Below are 18,166 nucleotides of genomic sequence, written 5' to 3'. Positions count from 1 at the left end.
AACTCACATCATCTGGTTTGGTGGCAAGCTCCTTTACAAACTGAGCCGTCTCTTAGCCCTGTCCATGGATTCTTAGTATGATTTTTGTCACTGGCTTGCCAAAACACTCCTTTGGCCTTCACAGCACCTCTGCACAATAATGGTAAATGGTTTGTCAATAGAAGACTCTCTGCAGAGTCCAAGATGGCTGCAGGTCAGTTCTGAAAGGGAAGGAGCGGAGGAATGTTGAAAGGGTGGGTGCATGTTCTCTGGGAAAGAAACACACCCTACACACCCTCTAGTAGTCCAACTGGTTTCATGAATTTTCATGTTACTACAGCCTCGGCCAGCTCAAGGAGCTGGCCCAGGCTGTTGTTACAAGTGTCCTCTGTGTATGTGGAAAAGAACAGCTAGAGATCCCGCCGCTAGTGACATCACCAACCAAGGCCCAGCACCCCTCGGCCTTGCCTATTTCCTCTAGCCACGGGGCTAGCCTTGGTACGGGTTCTTGACAAAGCCTTCAACATCAGCACACTTGGTTTGGTTGGTAAGTGTGCACAGTTTACAGGTTCTCGACAAAGCCTGGGAGAGCTGTAATGACAGCACACTTGGTTTGCTTTCTAAATGTGCACACTTGACACTCTTCTTCCAGTCCTGCTCACACTTCCTCCTTCCAGCTGGCATCTTTGTCTGGAAATCATCCTTTTTTACAGCTGACACATGGGGCTCACAGATCACAGAGCCATGTCCCCAGACTGCCTAGTGCGTGCTTCCAGGGCTGGGTGGCTAATTGCTCCCTTACTTGCCTTCTTAATAGAAGAGGGTGTTAAGTGTTGGAGAGGGAGATGAATTGAGTGCTTCCAAAACCAAATACGATTGGCTCTAATCAAATAACCTCAATAGGACCTCCAAATTATTGCATTCCAACCCTCTCTGGAAGGACTTACTGGTTTGTTCTTTTAGTTGTCTGTCTGTCTATCTGTTTTGAGACAGAGTCTTGCCATGTAACCCAGCTGGCCTTAGACTCATGCCAAGGAAATCTTTCTGACTCAGCCTTCCAAGGGCTAAGGGATCACAGGCATGTACTGCAAAGCCTAGCTTTCTCCCCTCCTCTCTCTCTCTCTCTCTGTCTCTCTATGTCTCTCTCTCTCTCTCTCTCTCTCTCTCTCTCTCTCTGTGTGTGTGTGTGTGTGTGTGTGTGTGTGTGTGTGTATCTCTATGTATGTGTATATGTACATGCAAGTACATGTGTGTAGTTGTATATATGTATTAATATTCAGGTGTACATGCACAAATGTGTGTGTGCGTACGTATGTGTATGTGTGTGTGTGCATGTGTGTATATATGTTAGCATGTGGACACTTGCACGTGTGAAGGCCTAAAGTCCTCAATCACTGTCCAGCTTATCTGTTGAGGCAGGGCCTCTCAATGAACCTAGAACTTGCTGGTTTAGCTACATGACAGGCCAGTGAGCTCCAGTGATCTGCCCCAGGTCTATCCTCTGGGGTTATAGATGTGGCTTTTACATGATTCTAGGACCTCCTTCCTGTGAAGAAAGCACTAAAAAAAAAAGAAAAGAAAAAGAAATACCTCCTTCCATTTTGTATTACCCTTACCCACTTAAAAAAGAAAAAGAACCGTGTCTCTTGTTCTTCCAAATTTTTGACAGACAATTCAGAGACATCCTAGAAGTAGACGATCTGGGATTGTAGCAGTTTGGTCTCTGATCAGAATCTTAGCCTCCATTAATAATAAGAAAAATACCAAACGGAGACCCCTAATAATACCCCCCTCAGTATTCCCTGCCAGACTGTGAGTGGGAGCCACTGGAAAGGAGGCAGGGCTTGCAGGAAGCATCTGTGAGCCTCTTTGTCCAGGGCTCAGTCCACATTTGTACTGGAAGCATGAGGCAAGGAAGGACAGCAAAACCCTGATTTCTCCCCCTCTGAGGCAGAAAAGCTCTGGGATTGATGTGAAAGTTCTGCCTCGTCCTCTCAGTTTTCCACATGGATTTGGTTCCCTGAACTCTTACATGAACCTCCCATTCCACCAAAATTTTCAAGGAAAAAGAGTGGCGTCACCAGTAATGGAGATCTCGCTCTGCATGGGCGTCACTGTGAAGTCTGACCTGAGGCTGTTGGGCTCTGAGAGAAAAGATTTGCTGTTGTGGACTGGGTAAATAAACATCCCTGGAAAACAACAGTGCCAGCTGATAGCTCAGAGAGAGAAAAGAGTCTCCGAGCTATTTTTAGTGCTAGCTTCCTGATTACGATTGTGCTTGAAGAGCAACTACCCTGAACAATAGAAACGCAGGGTTCATGTCAGACCCCAAACCCGCTGCACGGTGCTCGGGTTATTTGAAACGCAGTGTGATCTACAGTCATTTTTTGCTCACAAGGAACTCAGCAGCTACTATAGTTTGTGTGTAAAGGGATTTGAGGGAAGTTGATTAGGGGAAGGCAACTTACTTTTGTAAAATCTCCTAGGCTAGGAATGGCAGCTTGCTTTTATAATCCCAAGACTTGAGAGGCTGAGGCAGGAGGATTTCCATGAGTTCAAGGCCAGCCTGAGTTAATGCAATTTCAGGCAGGCTGAATAGAAAAGACTAGGACCCACCCCCACTGTCAACCCATCAATTCTATTGTGTATGTTGTATTTTCTCTCCCAAGCTAACGTTTACTGAAGACTTGAGGTACTGCAAGTAATTTGCTAACTGTAGCTGAAATGATCTCTTTAATTATACAACTTTGTGATACAGGTAGTCTTACTATACCCACTTTCCAGAAACCTTACAGCCTAGAGAGCAGGAACCAGAACTGATATGCATCTCTGAATTTACAGCCAAATCCTTGTGCCCCTATAGGGACAGAACAGAGCTAACTTATCCTTATGCTTTTTGTCTATTGGAAGAGGAAGAGGAAGAGAAAGAGAAGGAGGGGGAGGGAGAGGAAGAGGAAGAGGAAGAGGAAGAGGAAGAAGAAGAAGAAGAAGAAGAAGAAGAAGAAGAAGAAGAAGAAGAAGAAGAAGAAGAAGAAGAAGAAGAAGAAGAAGAAGAAGAAGAAGAAGAAGAGGAAGGAGAAGAAGAAGAAGGTCTTTTACCAGTGCCAGGGATTGAACGTTGGTCCAAGAATTGGGTCTTAACTCTATCCAAAGAAATAATGGGAGCAAAGCTGCCCAGGGTGAGCCGGGAAGAGCAGTGGGCCATGCCTACAGCAAACACCTCCCACTCTGCTCTCTCCCCTGGGGATCACACAGCCGCTTTCATCATTTCCTGACCTGACCTAAGTTGCAGGTACCCGGGTCTAACTCTAGACCCCACTCTCCTGCCACACAAAGAACCAGGGCTAATTTCTTTTTCTTTTCTTTTTAAGTTGGAAAATAGCTTTATTTGTTCTAGGGCATTGGTCAGAGTCCCCTTAGAACTTCTGAAACTTTTTCATGGTGCCAGCAGCCTTGGTGACCTTGAGCACATTGAATCGAACAGACTTGCTCAAGGGCCTGCACTCTTCTACAGATGACAATGTCACTGATGTAGGCATCTCTGAGACAGGGGGACAGGTGCACAGACATGTTCTTGTGATGCAGTTGTATTTCCTGATGTAATGGAGATAGTCCCTGCGGATGACAATGGTCCTCTGCATCTTCATCTTCCTCTCGATACCAGACAGGATGTGCCCTCTCATGGAGACATTACCAGTGAAGGGACATTTCTTGTCTATGTAGGTGCCCTCAATGGCCTCCTTGGGCATCTTGAAGCCTAGACTGATGTTTTTATAGTGCCAAGGAAGTCTTTCCTTGCCAGTTTCTCCCAGCAAAACACACTTCTTGTTTTGAAAGACTGTAGGCCGCTGCTTTTGGTAAGCACGCTCCGTCTGAATGTCCGCCATCTTCCCAGCAGCCTGAGAGAAGGAGAGGTGGGCACACTCCCGGCTTCCTTATTCCCCGAATTTGATTGCTATGGCCTGTGTCACTGCCTCTGTTTCCTTCTGCCTTCTGCCTTTAGCAAAAGCTACACACACACTAAAATGTGTGGACACAAAGCATCTTCAACCATATAAACTACACCAAAGGTGTGGTCTGCAGGATCAGTGAAGCAAAGAACAAACTAATCCAAGTCATGTGATGCTCTAAACGTTCATGTTGACAATATCTATATATAGAACACAGTCATATTTTGGGTTGTCTTAAAATATGGACAGATATTCCACCCGAATATACATTTGTGCACCATGTGTGTGCCCTGTGCCTCCAGAGGAGAGGGCATCAGATTCCCAAGAACTGCAGTGACAGAGGTTTGTGGGCCACCATGTTTGTGCTGGGATTGAACCTGGGTCCTCTGAAAGCAATGTTCTTGACCACTAAGCCATCTTTCCATTCTCTGGAGCCCCACTGTGAAGCACTGAAAATATTACTAAATAGTTTTATATTTGGTGGGTACAGAAAATACAGACTAAAGCAAAGTAAAAGGCAAGCTACAATTTCTAAAGGAAGGGATGTCTGAGTTTTGCTAAAATCACCATCTTGCTGACAGACCACTGGCTGCTGTGGTAAGGTGTTTCTAATACACTGTGGAGATACTTTTTAGGGGGAAAAATATAACTTAATCAAAGTGATAGGGGTCTTTTTTATTTTATTTTGGAGAAAAGGGCTTTAGATAGATAATTTGGTGACAGTATTTTGTATGAATTTTAAAAACTTTAGGCTCCCAGTCATAGAAAACTGGACTTAAAAGGTCCTGAATATAAGGGAACTAGCTTGTTGGGTAGAAGGCCTTGCCTGGTTTGTGAAACACTCAAGGACTCAGTGGCTGTCACCAGAGTCTGGCCTCTCTGCTACCCAACGTCTGTTCTCCTAAATGCTGTTCCCGTGGCCAGTGTCCACTCGAGGCAAACGTGACCATCCACATTTCCTGTCCTAATGCTCCGACCAGGCAGACCCCACATTGGCAGGCCTGACACACTCCCGTGTTCATCTCTGTGTGTTTGCCTGAGTCCCAGAGGACGGAGTATACACTGGGGCCAAGCTGAATCACTGGCCGCCCACAGTCTCAGGGCTGAGACTGGGAAGGTTGCGAATGAAAACTAATTCTGCAAGAAAAGGGACAGAGGCCTGAAAACAATAGCTGTTCTCTTAGCCTCTTTATTAAATCGGAATTGCTTGTGATCCTTTCCTAAAATTACTCGGCACTGACACATAAAGCATGCAGTATTTTTAGAGCTAATAATAGTAGCACGTGTTCTGGATTTGGGTATCCAGTGATACATTAACGCCTCCTGTTGACATTCAAATCAAAGAGGAATACCAAAAATCTATTATTTCTATAGACCGGCTTCTCACTCCTAAGATGCTCCCCTGGTAAGTTTCCGTAGAGGTCTGGTTCCACTTCTCTGTATGTCCTGTTGGCCACCTCGGGAAGAGGTGCCTGCATGACCACAGCTCATCTGTGGTCTGGATCCTCCCTCACACTTCTCCGACCTCACCTCTGCCCTTTGAGAGGAATTTACATAGCTGTATCCACGAGCTCTCCTGACCAGCCTCCGGCTAGCCGAGAGGAAGACGCAGTGGGAGATGGAGAGGGGGCGAGTCAGTATCACTCTGTGGATGGTCTCAATGGCTGCTGAAGACACCCTTTCTATCATCATCCCTTGACAGCCCTGGCTTCCGGACCTTCTGTTATGGCTCTCGGCCACACTTCCCACAACCTTGGGGGAAAAATCTCTTTAGTAATCTTTTCCTGTTTTTAAACATATTGCCTATTTCCAATATGGGAATCTGATTGACATAATCTACAAAATGTCTATAGAAGAGGATGAGAAAGAGATAGTAAGAATGTCTGCAGACTATTTTACTAATTGCCCGGTTGTGGCTAACATTTCTTCCCTTGAAGAGAACAAATAATGCCTAACCCATTCTTCTAAGGTCCAAACAAACCAAAGCTCAACCAGCGGCAGCTATAAATGTATTGAGCCTACTTACGGAGCACAGATGAGGGACGGATGACAGGAACATGGATGGGTCCCTACCCTGGAAAGTCTACACCCAACCTGTCATGCATCATGCCCCACCCCCATAAATACATAGACGGGAGGCCCTCCTAATTGACTTTCCCTCAGCTTTATCCTTCCCCGAAGGAGACATGCACTTAGGGCAAAATTGAATAAACTGTCTCTGGGGAGGGGCTAGACGGTCCCCAGCCCCCTCCTATACATAACGGCAGCTGCCAACAGACCAGGCTGCAGTGATCCTAGGCAAGCGGACACAGCAATGACTTGTGCTGCTCCACGGATGGCCCAGCCAACAGGACAAAATGCTGCAAATGTCCCAAGCAACTTGATATTTGGATTCATACACATTTTCCCTTTACCTACCCTTAAAAACCTACACGATTAAAGTGGAAAGCAAGTCTAACATCAAACAGGTTCCACTTCAGAGTCAGTTGTAGCAGTGGCTTCTAACGTTTCTAACGTTTCTAACATTTCTATCATTTTGAATGCTGGGACCCTTAGTGCAGTTAGTTCCTCCGGTTGTGTGACCCTCAATCGTAAAGTCATTTTTGTAATTTTGCTGCTGTTATGAATCACAATATAAATATCTACCTTTTCCAGTGGCCTTAGGTGGCCCCTGTGAAAGGGTCATTTGACCCCCAAAGGAGTCACCATCTACAGATTGAGAACCTGTGGTTTTAGGAGATTCCTATCTCTCATCTATTTATCATTCTTTTCGTTTCCTTTTCTTTTTTGTTTTTTTGAGATAGAGTGTTGCTCTGTTATCCAAACTGGCTTTGAACGCTCATCTTCGAGACTGCAATCACAGGCATGTGCTGTGATACCTGGTCCTCAGCTACAGTTTTTGGTAAACCCAAGAGATAAAAGAAGGTGATGCTTTGGACAAATGCCAAGGAAGGTGGGAGATGTGCTATTTAAACTCTTGCTTTCCAGTGTCTTCTCTCACTTGTCCCATTCCCTGCCAGCTTGGGGGAACCAGCTCCTTTTCATCGCAGTCATCAACATTGTTCCGTGTCTGTTCCATTCGCCAGGGTTTCAGGACAGTCATGATGACAGGGCGGGGGTAAAGGAATAGAAACCAGGAGAGGAAGAATGGGGAAGTTGAGTAGAGAGATGAGACCCCACAATGGAAGACCTGTGGCAGATGAGAGTGTGGGGTACGGAAATGGGACAGAATGGAGCAGAGGGGCCAGATGGTCAGATCTCTGGACATTATGTAAGGAGATTAGTGGGGGGAGGGGAGCTGGCCAAACTTCCTCATTGCTCGGTAACCAGACAACAATAACCTGGGAGGTATTTAGCCTACATCCCATTGAAGACAGGGGCCTACTGTGGTTCAGTGACCATACTCTGAGGACAGCAGACTTACTCCTACTTGACTGTTCGTTGGTAGATCCAATGACATTCTCTGTTCATGAACAGGGGGAGTGGGGCTGTTGCCTTGGGAGAGTTCATGAATCTGAGAGACAAACAGAGAGATAATAAAGAGAAAAAGATCAGAAATTTGCTTTAAAACTTTCATACTTTTAATTTGCATCAATTTTCCTGTCGATTTTTAGGGGACTAACAAGATGGCTCACCAAGCAAAAGTCCCTGCCCCCCCCCAAGCCTGACTACCTGGATTTGAACCCTGAAACCCATATGGTAGAAGGAGAAACACAACTCTCATAAAATGTCCTCTGACTTCTACTAGTACACATGGACATATGTACACACACACATGATCGTACATGCACACACACACACACACACACACACACACGCATGCATGAGATAAGTTAAAATGTAGCAGAAGATTAAAAGGAAAACATTCCTGTCACTGTGCTTTGGCCTGAGCCGTGGAGACTGTGTCAGATACTGAGACAGGCAGTTATGTGATTCCTGGTCCATAGTTCCCTGATACTGCTGCTGAAAAGGTAGTTTCGTGGTAGAGTGCTTACCTAGCATGTATTGAGGCCACGGGTTTGGTCCTTCCTGCTCAAGGAGAATGCCTACGATTATTCTTAATTGTTTAGCTATTTGCTTAAATATGTTTAAGGATGCTTGTAAAACAAAACAAAAATCCAAGGAGGGAAGGGACATGTTTGCCTTATTGTTTTGGCCATTTTTTAAGTCTAAGATTTCTGCCTGGGTGTGCACCCCCCAAGGCTGCTGCTTTCGGCTGCTCAATTGATTCTTCGATTTAATGGAAAGTACTATCCTCTTCCCATTCAGTTGGGATAATGATGGCCCAGGCAAATCATTATAATTAAATTCAATTTAAAAGTGAGAACCCACCTGCAACCATATGTTAAATCTGCTTTCGGATAAGGGACTTGGTATTTTCACTGTGTATTTAATGCAAAGGTGTATAATGACAGGAGATTTTTCAATGGAGATAGTTAAGGAGATTTGCCTCTCTTTCAAATGATTAATTATAATTTACCTATGTCTGAAATGAAATTACTTAAACCTTAGAAAAACGTTTTCATTAAGTAAAATCTACGATTGCAAGGGCTTTCTGGCAAGTGGGTTTGGTATTGACACAGGAAAATAAAGTAACAGAGATGAGAAAACGAGAGGTGCTGGTTTCCAAGGACTTTTACTTCTACATTGCTGTTCATCACCAGAGGAAGTCAGGACTGGAACCCAAGCAGGTCAGGGAGCAGGAGCTGATGCAGAGGCCATGGAGGGATGTTACTTACTGGCTTATTTCCCCTGGCCTGCTCAGCCTGCTTTCTTACAGAACCCAGGTCTACCAGACCAGAAATGGCTCCACCCACAATAGGCACCCCTCCCCCATCACTAGTTGACAAAATGCCTTACAGCTGGATTTCATGGAGACATTTTCTCAACTAAGGCTCCTTTCTCTGTGATAACTCCAGCTTGTGTCAAGTTGACACAGAACGAGCCAGTACACTATCCTACAGTCAAAACTCTGACCCATAATTGTTACTGTCTGAAAGGATGGAAATGGAGGAGAGCCTACAGAAAAGAAGGTCCAGCCACAGGACCAAAGGAGAATCCAGCTCAAGGAGAAGCCCCAAGGCCCATTACTAAGGCTATGAAATGCTCACAAAAAGGAACCCATCATGACTGCCCTCTGAAAGACCCAACAAGCAGCTCAAAGAGTCAAATGCAGATATTAGCACTCAACCAATGGACAGAAGCTGCTGACCCCCATGGTTGCTTTAGGGAAAAGCTGGCGGAAGCTGAGGAGGAGGGCCACCCTTTAAGAGCACCAGCACTCTCAATTAACCTGGACCCCCCAAGATCTTTCAGACACTAGACCACCAACCAGGCAGCATATACCAGCTGATATGAGGTCCCCAACACATATACAGCAGAGGGATATCTGGTCGGGGTTCAGTCAGAGAAGATACACCTAGCCCTCAAGAAACTGAAGGGTCCAGGGAGTTTAGATGTGGAGGGTGGGACAGGGACATCCTCGTGGGGTGGGCGTGGGAGGGTATGGGATGTGGACCAGGAGGAAAATAAAATCTGGAGTGTAAAAATTAAAAAAAAAAAAAACCTAATTAAAAAAGAGAAGGTAAACCAGGTGTTGGGCACCTTTAATCCCAGCACTCTGGAGGCAGACAGAGGCGAGTAGATCTTTGTGAGTTCCAGGCCAGCCTGGTCTACAGAGTCAGTTCTAAGTATTAGGTCTTTAAAACAAATCAGAAATGATTAACTGTGGTGCCTATTTATCACACAAAGCAGACTCAGGCCCTCAGTCCTGCTCACCTCTTACAGGGTCATCCTGGCTGGCATACCCTGCCCCCACCCTAAACCTCTCTAGGCCCTGACTTTAGCTGCCCTTCCTGCAGCTTCTCCTTTCCTTTGGCTACACATCCTCTTGGTTCTCATGATGCTCTTGGTTCCTGGTTCCTCTCTTGACCTCCTCTTCTCTCTTTGCCTCTCTTGCTGCCTAAATACCCACCCTCCACCCTCCGTCTGTCTCCTCTTGTGCCCCACTTCTGTCTGCTGGCCTGGTTCAGTCTGGACTCTTCCAGATGCTGGCTGTTTCCTTCCTCATATCTAGAATAAATCTTCTCCTTGACCGAACACGGAGACATGAGCAGCCAAGACCTCACTTTTCCTTCCCTAAGCACATCTGCCTGTCTCAACCAAAAAGCGAGGTCTGGAGTATCCAGGGTCACAGTGGTGACTGCATTAGTGACTTTCTCACTGCTCTCACAAAAGAGCTAACAAAATCAACCAAAAGGAAGGATCTGGGGCATGGCCATGAGAGCGGGAGGCTTTTGGTCACAGGGAGTCTGCAGCCAGGAAGCAGAAAAGGATGAACGCATGTTCGTAGCTTGCATTTTCCTTGTTATCATTTTTTGATTCAGTCTGTCACATTAGACCATGCTGTTCACATGCATCATGGTCTTTCTGCTTGGGTTAAATCCCTCTGAAAACAGTTTCACAGATATGCCCTCACGTATATCTCCCAGGCGATCCTAAACCCAGTCAAGTTACAGTAATGATTAATTATTCTACGTCTATCCTTGTCACCTTGACACTTGTTTCTGGTCCCCTCAAAGGCTTGTGGCTGTCTCCAAGAAAACTGCATTTAGCTCAAGAGTCCTCTAAGTTCTAACACTGTTCAAAACGTCTTTTTGGAAACTCATGGCAATCTCTTAAGTGAGATCCACATAAAACCAGAACAGAAGTTAAATATTTGTCACACACAATGTCTCAGAGTAAATATTCTCATTCCGAAAGGAATACATAAGTACAGTAAGGACAAAACCCGGCAGAGGAAACACCAAATCCTTCATCTCTCTATCTGGCATCTGGGCCTCTCATATTATCATGCGATCCCTAACAGTCTCAGATAGCCCAGCCCCCCAGTCTTACTGCCTACTGCGCATGCAACCTCCTCTGAAAACCAAATCCTTCTTAGTGATGTCCCATAACCCTAGAATCTCCACTGAAACCTGTGCTTCACCAAAACAGCTTCGTACAATAACCTATCAGGGCCTTTTGGGAGGAGATCTATCTTAACACATACACAGGGTCTATCTCAACAGCTGTTTGGAATCTTGCTTCAAGCTTCCGTGACTCTGTACCTCCTACATTTTCGTATGTCTGCAAAACTAGCACTACATGGGGACGACGATGTAAAGTCCTGTTGCCAGCCTGAGTTGCAGTCTGGCCAGCTTCAACCACAGTTGTATTGGTCTCTCTGCTGAGCTTTGGTCTGTTGCTGTGTATTGTAATGCTAAATACTGGCCCCACCAGGCCCGGTTGCTCCCAGGGATAAAGAGACCCCAAGTGATGCTGTGTAACCTTGCCCCTCAAGTTTTCCCTGATTGGTAAATAAAGAAGCCTACAGCCTGTAGTTGGGCAGAAAATAGGTAAGCAGGGCTTTGGTTCCTGGACTTTGGGTCTGGTGGAGAGACCATGAGGATAGAGAAGAAGGAAGAGAGAGGAGAAGATGCTATGGGGTAGATGAGTCATAAAAACATGGCCATGAGGGCTGGCTAATTGGAACAAGAGCGGCCCAGGCAGAACATGGCAAATTATAGCTCAGAGTTATTAACAGGGAAGTAGACAAACAGCATAGAGGACTGGTATCTGCCCAACTCCAGTGCTGATAACGTTCTTATTATAGATGCAAAGGCTTTGAATCTTTTTATCTGGGAACGAAATGACCCAAGGCAGGGCAGAACCCCCAGTTGATGTTAATTATTAGCACATCATCTCTTCTTGGTGGCTGAAGCAGGACACGACTTCCCACGTTACAACATGCCTAGTAAACTTGTGTTCTCTGATAAATGCTTTTTAGTCAATTTTATTTTTTTTAATTGGCATACAAAGTAATGAATATTAGTATGGAATTCTCAAGCAAGAGTATGTTTTAGTAGTTTAGTTTAGTAATTTAGCAGTTAGTTTAGGACTTTGGGATGTTTAGTTCTCCTCTTCAACAAGAAATGGCTTTAGCATGGATCCTGTGTGATATTTAAGACAGAAAAATGATACAGGCTAATGTGTATCTTACCTGGCAACCGATACGGAATATAACAAAAATCATAGGCAAAATGCTTTCAGTTACTGTACTGGCTGGTTTTGTGTCAACTTGACACAAGCTGGAGTTATCACAGAGAAAGGAGCCACCCTTGAGGAAATGCCTCCAGCTGTAAGGCATTTTCTCAACTAGTGATCAAGGTGGGAAGGCCCAGCCCATTGTGGGTGATGCTATCCCTGGGCTGGTAGACCTGGGTTCTATAAGAGAGCAAGCTGAGCAAGCCAGTAAGTAACATCCCTCCATGGCCTCTGCATTAACTCCTGCTTCCTGACCTGCTTGAATTCTACTCCTGACTTTCTTTGGTGATGAACAGCAATGTGGAAGTGTAAGCTGAATAAACCCTTTCCTCCCCAACTTGCTTCTTGGTCATGATGTTGTGTGCAGAAATAGAAACCCTGACTAAGACAGTTACTAAAGACTGATAATCCCAGAGGTGAAAGATCAAAGGCTATGTGATACATTTTTTTAAAACCTTGTTCATTTTCTTGTCCCTGAGCCTGTTCTGAAAAATTAATCAATCACAACCCAAGAGCTGTGAACACAGAACAGACAAGAACCCAAGAGAAGTCTTCCCTCTCTGAGAAATGACAATGGGATCCTATATAAGAAAGACAGAGATATCCAAGTAAGAAACAAGGAAATGTTTTGAGTCCTCCCCCTCCTTCCCTTTCTTTCTTAATTATGATCCACAGCAAACCACATGCCAGAGCTCCAGGGTAGCCGCAGAGTAGGGAGATCGTGACCATGGTGTTGGTTAAAAAAAAAAAAAAACAACTCAAAACTCTTAGGAGACCCTTCTGTTGGAGAGGAGGAGCTATGGGCTGACTCAGGTACACTGTGTGTGATGTGGAACAAATCCTCTGGTTCCCATCGAAGGCTCAGAAAGAGCAGAGTGCTGGAGAGTTTGAAGAGAGGAAGTCGTTAAGAAAAAGACTCATCCTAGACTGCAGTGAGGAGACCCACAGCTCACTCTTGAGAGTCATGTGATCCTAAACGACGCTCCGATGTATGAGAACCGAGCCCCAGGATCAAAGACCGCCCGGGTTCCAGATGACTCACTCATAGAACACACTCAGAGCCGGTGCAGAAAACTGCCCAAAGCCTATCAAAACTGAGATGATTCCGAACAGCCTTGAAGAAACAGGGATGACTGGCAGACTAAACACACCTGGGTTGGATGCCTCTGCTGGTGGCCAGCCTCCAAAATGGTCCCCGGTGACCTGGCATCCCGTATTCTCTTCCTCTCTTCCTCCACCATTCTGTTGTGCAGCAGTGAGTCCTCATGATTTGAGAGGATAAAGGCTGTGCCTTCAGGGTTGGGTGCATTTACTCTTCATCATGATACCCAAGGAAAGTCACGTTGTGAATAATCCTACAAAGACAGACTGAGTGGCGAGGAACTGAGGTCCTGTGAGCATCTATGGGAATGAACTTAGAAGTGGGCTGTCAAGATGCAGGCAATGCCGTGCTAACATTTACAATGCAGCATCACAGGGAGGCTAGGCCACAACCGTGTCTTAGACTTCTAGACATCAGGGATCATGAGGTGTTTGCTTGTGAGGTCGAGATATTGCTGATGCCAAGAAGTGCTTACTGGCAGGAGCCTGATATGGATGAATCCTCAGAGGACCTGCCAGAGCCTTACTGATACAGAGGAGGATGCTTGCAGCTAACCACCGGACTGAGCACAGGGACCCCAATGGAGGAACTAGAGAAAGGTCTGAAGGAGCTGAAAAAGTTGGCAACCCCATGGGAAGAACAATATCAACCAACCAAACCCCCCATAGCTCCAAGGGACTAAAACACCATTCAAAAAGTACCCATGGCTCCAGGTGCATTTGTAGCAGAGGATGGCATTGTCTAGCAACAATGGGAGGAGAGGCCTTTGGTCAAGTGAAGGCTCGTTTTTCCCAGTGTAGGGGAATGTCAAGGTGCTGATGTGGGAGTAGGTGTTTGGGAGAGGGAGCACCTTTATGGAAGCAAGGGGAGAATGAATGGCAGAGGAGAAAAGGGGGATAACATTTGAAATGTAAATACAGAAAGTATCCAATTAAAATGATAATTTAAAAAAAGATATTGGGTTTGGTATATTTTATAGTAAAACCATAGATAATGAAGGTTCAAGCAAGCTACAGTATCATCTCCACAAGGTTCAAGCAAGCTACAGTATCTCAGCAGATGCTGTAGCGTCAGTGATGAAACTCAGACTGCTTGGGTGGGAAGGGAATCTCAAGAATGTGCAGATCTACCACACAGTCCCATGATCTTGCTGCTGTGCACACAAATAAAATAAAATCGGGTGTGTTCATGTAGCTCATTTCTGGCTTCAAACTCCCTGCATGGCCCAAGCTTGTGCTTAACTCCCAAGCATAGGGGTCACACATTTGTCATTGTACCAACTGAGCCTAGCAACATCTATTTTATTTGTTACTATATGCTTTATAAATGTTATTGCATTGTTTAAATTAAAATGTGCATGGTAAGACTGAGATCCAAATCTGTCACTCTGTCCAAACTCAGAGTAAAAAGGAATACAGACTCCAAAGAATTGTAACATGCCTAGCTTGTTTTGTTACTGTTGTAAAAATAATTTCGTTTTATGTGTATGGGTATTTTGCCTGTATGTATGTATGTATTTATGGATGGATTGATGGATGGATGGGTAGTTGGATGGATTGATGAATGGATGGGTAGATGAATGGGTGGATGGATGGATGGGTAGACAGATGGATGGGTGGATGGATGGATGAGTGGAAGGATGGATGGATGTATGGGTGGGTGGGGGGGTGGGGGGTTGGGGGTGGATAGATGGATGGATGGGTAGGTGGGTGGGTGGGTGGATGGATGGATGGATGGATGGATGGATATGCACTGTGTGCTTGCCTGGTGCCTTTGGGGGCCAAAAGAGCTGAATCCTAAAACTAGAATTAGGGAGAGTTATGAACTACTCTGTGGATGCGGAGAATCAATCCTGGTTCTTCTGCAACAGCAACAAGTGCTCTTATCCACTGAGCCATCTCACCAGGCCAGCCTCATGATGGTTTCCATATGCAGAAGAAATGGACAAGAGAGTCGGGATAAGGGAGGAAGGCTTTACAAAAGTAGGTCTTAGGATTGGGAGAAATGTTTAGAGATAGGTGGATACATCCCTCCAATGAAGGAAATACCCTAAGGAAGCAGGGGCACATGGTACTCACTCAGGAGCCTGAGGCGGGAAGATTCAAGGACATCCTAGAGACCTCAAAAAAGGTGGGGACAGAAAAAATAAATAAAGGTTCTTCAAAAAGTCCATGTTAGTTAGGTTCATTATACAAACATATGGATGTCACTTGGACAAGACGATGCAGAGATATTGTAGGGCACGAGAACTTTGAAACTCCCCCAGGGGGTTAGCCAAGCATGGTGGAATGTTCCTGTAATTGTAGAACTTGGAAGGCAGAGGCAGCAGGAACAAGAGTTCAAAGTCCTCCTCAGCTACATACGTAGTGAGTCTTCAGCCAACCTGAGCTCATGAGATCTTGACTCTGAAAACAAATAAGCAAAAGGCCCTATGAGTTTTGAGAATCAGGAATACTATGTTGGTGAGCTTAAGAACAAAGCAAGGAAAGTACAGGACAAAGAAGGCAGGGGGCTTATGGCCTCGGAAAGGGAAGGGGTAAAAGGAGAAACAGTGGAATTGAAAGAGAAAATGTCACTGATGACAGAACGTAGTAGGGAAGTTCATGATCATGGACCAAAATCAAGTTTTACACAGCCAATAACCCCGGCAAGCAAAAAAGACAAAGCCATGGAAGGAGCATCAGCCATGGGAAGCTCTCTTGACTTTCAAGTCAGGGATTAACAGGATCTGAGGAGGCAATGAACATAAATGACAGAGAGCTCTGACTTTCCTCCAGTGGCAGCAGCAGCATCTGCATCTGCCTTTCTTACTGTTCAACTCTCTACTCTCTTGACTGAACCATAAGGGTCTTTTCTCATTGGATACGGGTGAAATTCCTCATTCTCTCAAGCGATAGAAAAGCTAGGACAGAAGCTAGCCTCTAAAGGGAAAGATGGGGCTGAGAAGATGGCTCAGTAGGCATGCAAGTGAACTTGTGAGTTTGTTTCCCAGCTTCCAGGTGGTAGCTCACAACCATTTATAACTCCAGTTCCAGGGACTCTGATGCCCTCTTCTGACCTTCACAGACACATAAGATGCAAGAGCAGTCAGGTACACGAAATAAATAACGCTAAAAATATGTTTTTAATTTAAAAGGGAAAAAAAGGACAATTTCTCCTCATTCACTGGCAATATTTATACAAAAAGCCTCAAATGTCCACATTGAATATTTCCAAAGGCTTTGAGTCCTCAGCACTGGGAGAAAGCCACCAACTCGTAGCAGGAGCTACACAAAGACTTCCAGGACCCAGCCCAGCCTTTGTTTCTTATAGTTTTGGTTGTGAGACTAGCCTTTAATGACATCTCTTTATCCTGCCTTTGTTTCTTTTAATATGTGCATCATATATTTAATTGAGCTTCCTTGTCTTTCCAAAGAAATTCGTGAATGTCATGGAGCAGAAATGTGATCATCTTTATTGTATACAATATGATTAGCCACTTCACCCTTGTTACTACATCTGTCTCAACATGGCAGACTGAACCTTCACACAAAGCCAGAGTAAACCTTTCTTTTAAGGGGTTTCTTTCGAGGTCTTTTTGGTTCGGGATTTTGTCGCAGCAATGAGAGAGTGACTCATGGTACAAATGGTAACTCATAATTGCCCTCCCTGAATTCCTGACCAACAGATAATAAAATGACCACTGGTCTACACTACTAACTTCGGAGTGATTGGTTATCAGCGATCACCAGAACGGGTGACCTTGACTTACCAACAATCACTATCCTATACTTAATGGGTAGAGACAAGTTGGAAGGTGACAGTAATGGATAATGAAAGATGAGGAGGTTTGCGATCAGAAGGTAAAATAAGACTCATGTCTAGGCCAGGCCGTGCAAAAGCACCTAGAGCAGAAGAGCCAGGCAGTGAGATGGCTTTGTACAAGATTTGCTGATCAGAGCGAAAGAAGGTATGTGGTCCAGGGCTCTGATGGGTTACAATACATAGAATAAACTGGGACTGTAAATGTTCTAGAAAAGCAACAAGACCTTGTTAAAAAGACTGCTCAGTGGAAATGAGAGCCCAGCTGGATTTAATGGCACACATTTGGAACGGGTCATATCAGCCCAGTAGGATCGTGTCCTCCGACAATGCTTAACAGTTTGGAAGGCAAAGTAGAAGATTCAGTAGCGGAAAAGATCTGGGCTTCATGTGGCCATGACAACTCCTCACACATTCCTTAATTCTTTAGTAAACATCTATTTAATATCTTCCATATCTCAGAAACTATGCACAGTGGAGTAAGGGGGCCGGTGTAACTGGGCATAAAATGCATAAAATGAGAGGACTTTGAGGGAACTCGGGTTTTTCTTCAAGGGAAATGAAATCAGCATGCCTTCTAATAAATTTTATTAAAATCAATACAAATATTACATTTTTTAAAGAATTATTGATTTATTTTATGCATGTACGTACACTGTAGCTGTCTTCAGACATACATGAAGAGGGCAACAGATCCCATTACAGATGGTTGTGAGCCACCATGTGGTTGCCAGGAATCAGTCTCAGGACCTCTGGAAGAGCAGTCTGTGCTCTTAACCACTGAGCCATCTCTCCATCCCAAATCTTACATTTTTTTAAAGTAATCTTTTGTGTTCAGAGATGGCTCAACAGTAAAGAGTATTTATTGTTCTTGCAGAGGGCCTGGAATTCAGTTCTCAACCCCATTTCAGACAATTTGACCTTCGGTAACTCCAGTTCCTGGGGCTCCTAGACCTTCCCCTCACAGGCCTTCACAGGCTCCTGCAAGCAGCGGTGCACATAAACTCACACACACACAAATACAAACAAATAAATAAATCTCAATGAAAAAAAAGAAGCAAGCCTCAAATAAATGAAGACACCACACACACACACACACACACACACACACCTGCATTCCCTGAAAAATTTTAGCTAAGGGAGGCAGAACTATAACTCTAAGGAGATCTTAAGTACACCCCCCTTTTGGTCAGAAAACTGTTTTGAGTTACTTAACATCTAGTTACATTGTATCTTCTTGAACAAGCAT

General features: G+C 44.8%; 1 pseudogene across 1 annotated transcript; it reads right to left on the bottom strand.

The window, feature by feature from the left end:
* Positions 1 to 3,395: 3,395 nt before the first annotated feature.
* Positions 3,396 to 3,866, bottom strand: LOC308419143 (small ribosomal subunit protein uS17-like; annotated as a pseudogene). The gene has a single exon. The product of its transcript is annotated as a small ribosomal subunit protein uS17-like (transcript).
* Positions 3,867 to 18,166: the final 14,300 nt, after the last annotated feature.

Source organism: Micromys minutus (assembly GCF_963924665.1).
Source record: "Micromys minutus genome assembly, chromosome: 3".
Classification (NCBI taxonomy): domain Eukaryota; kingdom Metazoa; phylum Chordata; class Mammalia; order Rodentia; family Muridae; genus Micromys; species Micromys minutus.
Note: the sequence above shows the minus strand (reverse complement) of the source record. Positions and strands in the feature narration are given on the sequence as shown.